The following is a 7364-nucleotide window of genomic DNA, read 5'->3' as shown; positions in this document are numbered from 1 at the left end:
AAAGTCTACCAATTCATAGGCCCCTTTTGCTAGCTTTCGCTTGAAAACATAGGGACCATTCCACATAGGCACGAATTTTCCAGCGCCTAATTTATCATTTGCTTGATCGTACAATAAGACTAGGTCTCCTAAAAAATTTCGAGGGGTCACATTTCGATCATACTGAGCTTTAATACGTTTTGCATGAGTTTCGATCGCCAATGCAACATCACGTCGATTCTCATCTAGCTGAGCCAAGTATAACAAACGTTTTTCTTCTTCGGAAGTGGCTGGAAGTAACTCGATGGCCATTTGCAATGACGGGATTTCGCATTCAATGGGTAACACAGCTTCCAAACCATAAACTAGTTGGAAAGGAGTGAACCCTGTTGACATTTTTATTGAGGTTCGATATGCCCAAAGCGATGAAAATAGCATGTTATGCCAATTCGACCTATGAATCCCAATGATTCGTCAGATCATGATGACTAGAACTTTGTTGATGGTTTCAACCAGACCATTAGCTTGTGGATAATAACGAGTTGAACTATCGTGACACAAGCTAAGCTGGCCTGTAAGTTCAGTCATCATAATGTTTCGAAAATGATGCCCATGATCAGTGATAATGCTTGTGGAACACCAAACCGAGCAATTATATGATTGAACACGAAAATCACAGCTGTTTTGCCGTCTGCCTCAAATATAGGCATCACCTCGGCCCACTTGGTAAAATAATCTACCGCAAGGATGATATACGCATGCCCCCCGACCGAGTGAGGGTTACATGTAATAAAATCGATACCCCATTTTGCAAATGGACCGACGACAATTATAGGGTGGAGAGGAGCAAGTGGAGCGTGCATCTTTCGATAAAAAATTTGGTAGTTGTGGCATTTTTGGACTGCGTTAATACAATATTTAAACAAAGACGACCAGAATTAGCCAGTGCGTAATATCTTTTGGGTTGTGGCATACCCAGACATATGACTGCCACATGCTCCAGAGTGACAATCATTTAGAACCCTTTCAGCTTCCTCATGAGTTAAACAACGTTGAAAAACAGAGTCCACCCCACAACGATAAAGAGTATCTCCAATAATTTTGAATTGTTGGGACTGGAATCATATTTTTCGATGTTCTGACCTTGATATTTATGGCCGAAAGGATTGGGTCTAGAGATAAACGATGATATCCCCATACCACGGATCTAAAGTGTTGATTAGAAACAAGGATTCATTCGCAATGGGCTCCTCCGCCAAAGTTTCCGTGTCAGCACGCGGGAAGTCACACATTAACTCCGCAAAAACTAAAGATTTCTTCGACTTAGACTTTTCAAATTCCAAGTCGAACTCCTGCAAGATAACAATCCATTTGGAGTACTTGCCCCCTAGCAATTGCTTGGTTAAAATATAGATCATAGGGTTGCAATCAGAAATTACTGTAGTTTTACGTAGTAAAATGTAATGACGAAAACGTTGGATAGCTTGAATAGCTGCCAATGCCAATTTCTCCACATGTGAGTATTTTAGCTCAGTTGGATTTAAAGTTCAACTAAGGTAATATATCACATGTTCAGTACCGAATTCATCTTCTTGAAGTAACACCATTCAAATGGTGGAATGCGAGGTGGCGAGATACAAGAAGTAGTCCTGGTTGTAGTTGGGAGGATGCAATAACGGTGCATGGGTCAATGCGTGTTTTAGTGCATCAAAATATTTCTCAGCTATCTCATCCCAAAAGAATGGAGTATTCTGTTTCAAAAACCGGGTAAAACCTTTTGTAATCTCGGTGTAGTTAGGAATGAATCGACGTAAAAAGTTTGCTTTCCCTTGCAAACTTTGGAGTTGGCGAAGATTCGAAGGAGGAGGCAATTTGACAATAGCTTCAACCTTCGAAGGATTGACGCGAATGCCGGCTTTCGAAACAACAAACCTCAGTAACCAACCCATTTCTATACAGAAAACAAACTTGTGTGGATTCAACCTAAACCAATAATGCCTACACCTCATAAAGATTGCTCGTAAATAGATGAGATGATCAGCTCGATGTAATGAATGAGGAGGCAAATCATCGAGATAGGGTTGCACAATGTGCTTGATATCATGAAACGCATAAGACATGGCCCTTTGAAAAGTTGCCCCGACGTTCTTGAGCCCAAAAGGTAATTTGCAATAAGCAAATGTCCCCCATGGAAAAATGAAAGCTGTTTTTGGTTGATCAGTAGGTAGAATATTGATTTGATTGTATCCGGAAAAACCATCCATGAAGGAAAATATTTCACTATCAGCACAATCATCAATGATCTGATCGATATAGGGAGTTGGGTAATTATCTTTTGGACAGGCTCGATTAATGTCCCTATAATATTCTTATTGTCCCTTGCTTTTTGTTAACAGGAACAATATTAAATACCCAATCCGTTAACAGAAATGGATAAATGAAACCTGCTTTGAGTAATTTTTCAACTTCTGCTTTAATAGCAGCAGCTTTTCTCGGGTGGATCTGACGCAAACGTTGCCAGACGGGTTTAGCGTCCGGGTAAGTTTTGATTTCATGAACAACAATTGCTGGGTCAATTCCTGGCATTTCCTCATATGACCAGGCAAACACGTCACAGAATTCTTGAAATAGGGCCTTATATGTGTGAATTTCATCTTCCGAACAAGAGGCACCTATATGAATGTTTTCAACAATTCCAGGCTTAACCGAAATATCAATAGGAATAGTTCGAGAAATGTTTCCCAAATTTAACTTTGAACCAAGATTTTTCATTGGATTCTGAGGTTCCTTGACATATTCAGTCGTAAAAATTGATGAAAAATCATTTTCAAAATGATCACTCTCGGGTAAAAACGAAGATCTATGATGAAGATCTTCCCATGGTAAATCATTGACACATAGGATTTCACGAATTTTCTCATCTGTGTGAACAAGTTCGGAAAACGTTATTGAATCCGAGTTTGATGTGAAAAGTGATTCCTCATGGACCACATTCATTAAGTCAATTTTGGTTGAAGATGGGTCGGAAAACGACTGCACGGCCTAATACGTAATTTCATATGGACTCAAAGGCATAACATCACCAAATGAGTCTATCTCAGATTCGGAAGGTACGATCCAAGGATCATCATAAACAATGGTGTCTAATGAAATCATATGAATGGCTGCAGTAGAAAACGATGCGTTGATAGGAGGAAAAGGAAAAGTTCCCAGTAAACCAACATCTTTAACTAGTCCTACTCCAACATCCTTATACGGGATAGTCATTTTGCCGACATGCTGAATACTTTTAGAAGAGGCTGGGTCGGATGAAAAGTAAGTCAGTTGGTCTATAGTTACGATCTTTCCATTATGAGGGAACTTTATAAGCTGAAAGACCGATGAAATGACAACTGTCATAGCGTAAGACCAACTACGACCCAAGAGAAGGTTGTAATCTAGAGGGGCATCAACCACCTCCACATCTAGATTAACAGTTTTGCCTTCTACCCCTATAGGTAAATCCTGTAGAATGCCAAAAGGATGAAACCCACGACCATCAAAGGCCTTTAGAATCGTCGGGGATTGATTTAGCGAAGGAGAACCAAGCGATCTCCAACACTGTATCGATATAATACACGTTGAGGCTCCCTCATCAATCACAGTCCTATAAATAGGTCTATTTTTTACTAACACTGGGATCTGGAAAGTAATTTGATGAGGTAAGCTCGGTGTACTATTTTCTAGATCGAAAATTATAAGGTTCGGGTCCTGAACATCAACAGCTCCTATAGCCGACAATAGTAATTTACGCTGTGCTGGACATGATTGCAGCACTTCCAAAGCCAACATTGCTGAAGGTGAAACAGCCAAATTTTCAACAATGTTATAGTTCTGAGCCGCTCTCGCATGTGGATTGAAAGCTAACTTTCGAAGTATACCCTTGGCGGGCAGTTTTATTACTAAGTCTGGATTAGGTTTCTCGATCTGTAGCGGATCATAACCGGGAGCTGAGGTTGATGGGTTAGAATGAGAAGATTCTACTTCTTTACCATCAACAGGACTTTTACTTCCATAATCATGCGATCGAGTCGCAATCCTAACATGGGACATCATCAGTATGGGTTCTTCATTGGCATTTGAGGAAGAACCTATCATCTTACTGTCTTGACTTGGAAAAGGATCCTTCAAAACAACAGGCTTTTGGGAACCTTTGACAATCTTCGCAACCTCTACTCGATGAGGGCAGTCTCTTGTAAAACGCTCTTCATCACAAATGAGACAAGGATAATGAGGTTTGCATTTCTCATCAGTTGATTCTGATTTTTCTGGTTTCTCTTTTGAATTTTTATCTGTTTTATTTTTCTTCTTCCCTTTCTTCTTACTGCCAAATTTTGATTTGGCTGTAGATGACTCTACAACATGAATATCGGTGGAAATTTCCACAGAAGAATCTCCTGTCGGGGAATATGGCAAGGTTATGATAGGAGAATAATTCTTGGAAGACTTCTTCTTACTTTTGGTATTAACCGTACCAATCATACCATCAAAGGCATGAGACCCTGAAGGAGCTGCAGCGATTTGATTTTGCTTAGGAAGATCGGGGATTTTCTCGTGTAACATACCTGACTGGGTATAAACTAAGTCAAGGTACTGTGCCTGAGCAATTACTTGCTCCTCAGTAATGACTCCGGCCTTAGCTACATCCTCAGTGATCTTTGGCAATAAAGATGTTACAAACCATTCAGCTAAGATCTGATTCGGAATAAAAACCTTCACTAAACGCCGTCAACGTCTCCATTCATGAATATGATCTGAAATGTAAGTGGACGTTGACTGTTTTAACGAAGTTAATAATTCCGTGCCATTGTCATATCTGACTGTCAACTGAAAATGAGTTAAAAACGAAGTAGCTAACTGACTAAAGTTATAAAAAGTGGCTCGTGGTAACTCAATGTACCACTTGGCCGCAAGACCAATTAGAGAGCGCTGGAAAAGTCTTAACCGGATTGAATCATCTGAAATGGAATTAGACGCACACCAGAGGTGATAAGTCATCACATGGTTTGATGGGTCCTCTCCTGATTTTCCTTCAAACTTAGGAATATCACTAGGCAACTTATTCGGCATTGGCGGCCAAAACAGAAGATAGTTAATGGGATCGTTCGTAAGGCGCGACAAGTCAGGCAAGTCCAAAGTTGCGATAAACAGTAATTGACGATTAGGGTCCCTAAAAATCTGGGTCATGAGACCAGCCCTAGGAGGAGGATATCCCGGATAACTAGGAATTGGAATTGCATTTGGGATATTGTATCCTCCCAGAAAACCAAGATTAATTGGACCGTACTGGGGTTGTTGAGGTTGTTGATATGTATACCTAGGGTACGGTTGATACTGATAGACTAGCTGCTGCACAGCAGGACTGAATTGGTATTGTCCCTGGTACGGTTTATAAGTAAATTGAGGTTGACTTGTGACAACAGTACTTGAACCAGGTTGTCCTACAGGCATTTGAACTGAATTTTGAATTGTGGATCCAAACTGAGGTAAAGATGTCTGAGGAGTTGATACAGGAACAATAGAAACCGGAGCTGTCGATACTCCAGAAGTAGGTGGGGTAGATTGAACAGATGTTGCAGCAGTTGCAGCAACCGTTTGAGGTGGAGTACGAGGCGTACTAGGCCCAGGCTGAGAAACTACAGAAGGTACAGAAGTTTGAATAGTTGACTGGACAAGTTGCTGGGGTGAACTAGAAACTAAGGGTTGTCCAGTTTGAGATGACAACTGTACATTCGGTTGCAAGACCTGTTGAGTTTGAGATGGATCCCACACTAAGTTCATTCCAAGGTACGGACCCATAACAGGTTGAGAATATTGAGGACCATAACTGGGTTGAGGGTAGGGTTGATAATTTAGAGGTACATTTCCAGTTCCTTGAACATATGATTGACTAGAATGTGGTTGGAAACCTTGGTTCAAGTACTGACCTTGAGGTTGATAACCCTGAGGCACGCACTGATACTAGGGTTGACCTTGAGGTACATATTGATACTGGGGTTGACCTTGAGGTACATATTGAGTCTGGGGTTGACCTTGAGGAATGTACTGTCCCGTAGGTATGTACTGTCCTTGAGGTTGCCCCCCAGGCAATAATTGAGGACTTTGAGGCTGCCCCCCAGGCGGTAACTGGCCACCTTGAGGTTGAGGATTAGGAATAGTACCTGACATCATGAGAATATCTTCTACACTCAACGGCTTAGTTCCATTATTTCTAGTTAATAACCCTCGTTCAATGGGTTGAGGAGATGCTCTCGAAAAAGTATCAGTTAGTGACTGATACCCAGAGGGAACAGAAGGACCGCCATACAAAAAGGATTTTGGAGATTGAGAAAACATGGACGACTGTCTTGACATATTTAACGGAGGATAGTAACCTCTAGGTGTTGGGTGATAAGGAATATGAGGTGGTGAAAAACTTAGTCCTAGGTTTTCCAAAAAATTGGTCAATGAAAAATACCAAGCACTACTCCTAGGTGGACTGTAAAAGATTGATTCATGCTCCGTAAGTTCTATAACAGGTTGATTTTTAGGGATAGGGATACCTTCCTCTTCTGGAGTAGCAAGCTCTTCAATAGCTATAAGTCCAGAAGGAATATTTTGGGTAATTATTCTTTCTACCCTGGGTGAACCAGGACCACTAGAAGTTGGAGATGTAAATCCCGATGTTGGAGTAGCAGCAAATTCACTTTCTGGTTCGGATATTTCAGGTTCCTCACCTAAATCACTAGTAGATGAAAAGCTACTGGTAATTTTGGAAACTGACACAGATTGTGGATTATAATATGCTACCAAAGCTTGAAAATTAGGATGTACCACCAAAGAAGACTCTCCTTTTTCAGGTTACCCAACTCTACTGTCTCTAGGAGTGACATGGGCTCTTAACCCTTCAGGCTGGCTCGGTGAAAACTCAGGAGGTTGGCCCCGAAGTCTATGGGACTTCCTCAGTAATTCAACCACGATTAAATATTTTAACTATTTCACACGCAAACAAAGTAAAATCTCAATGAAAACCACCTAAAGTCTCTAAAGAACCAAACAAATTTGAATCACACGCCTAAAGAATCTAGGAGATTAAACCACACACAAACAGTAACTTTCCATACTAAAAGCACTAGTTGGTGATGAAATCCAACATCACAGAGTTCAATATAGAAATGGCGGTTGGAACAGTTACCCCGGCAACCTGCTTAATGAATAGATTGGCACAAGTTCCTCCACTAAACCGTCTCGAGTGAAGAGAACCCCCCAGAAAATCCAAGTGAGTCTAGCCGACGTCTGCTCCAGGTATAGTGGGATCTTCCCTCCACCGTCACCTTAGGAAGAATCCTATAGAATATGGTCACTAT

Source organism: Pinus tabuliformis, chromosome 8 (genome assembly GCF_031772625.1).
Source record: "Pinus tabuliformis cultivar Carrire ecotype Pingquan chromosome 8, CPIR1, whole genome shotgun sequence".
Lineage (NCBI taxonomy): Eukaryota > Viridiplantae > Streptophyta > Pinopsida > Pinales > Pinaceae > Pinus > Pinus tabuliformis.
Note: the sequence above shows the minus strand (reverse complement) of the source record.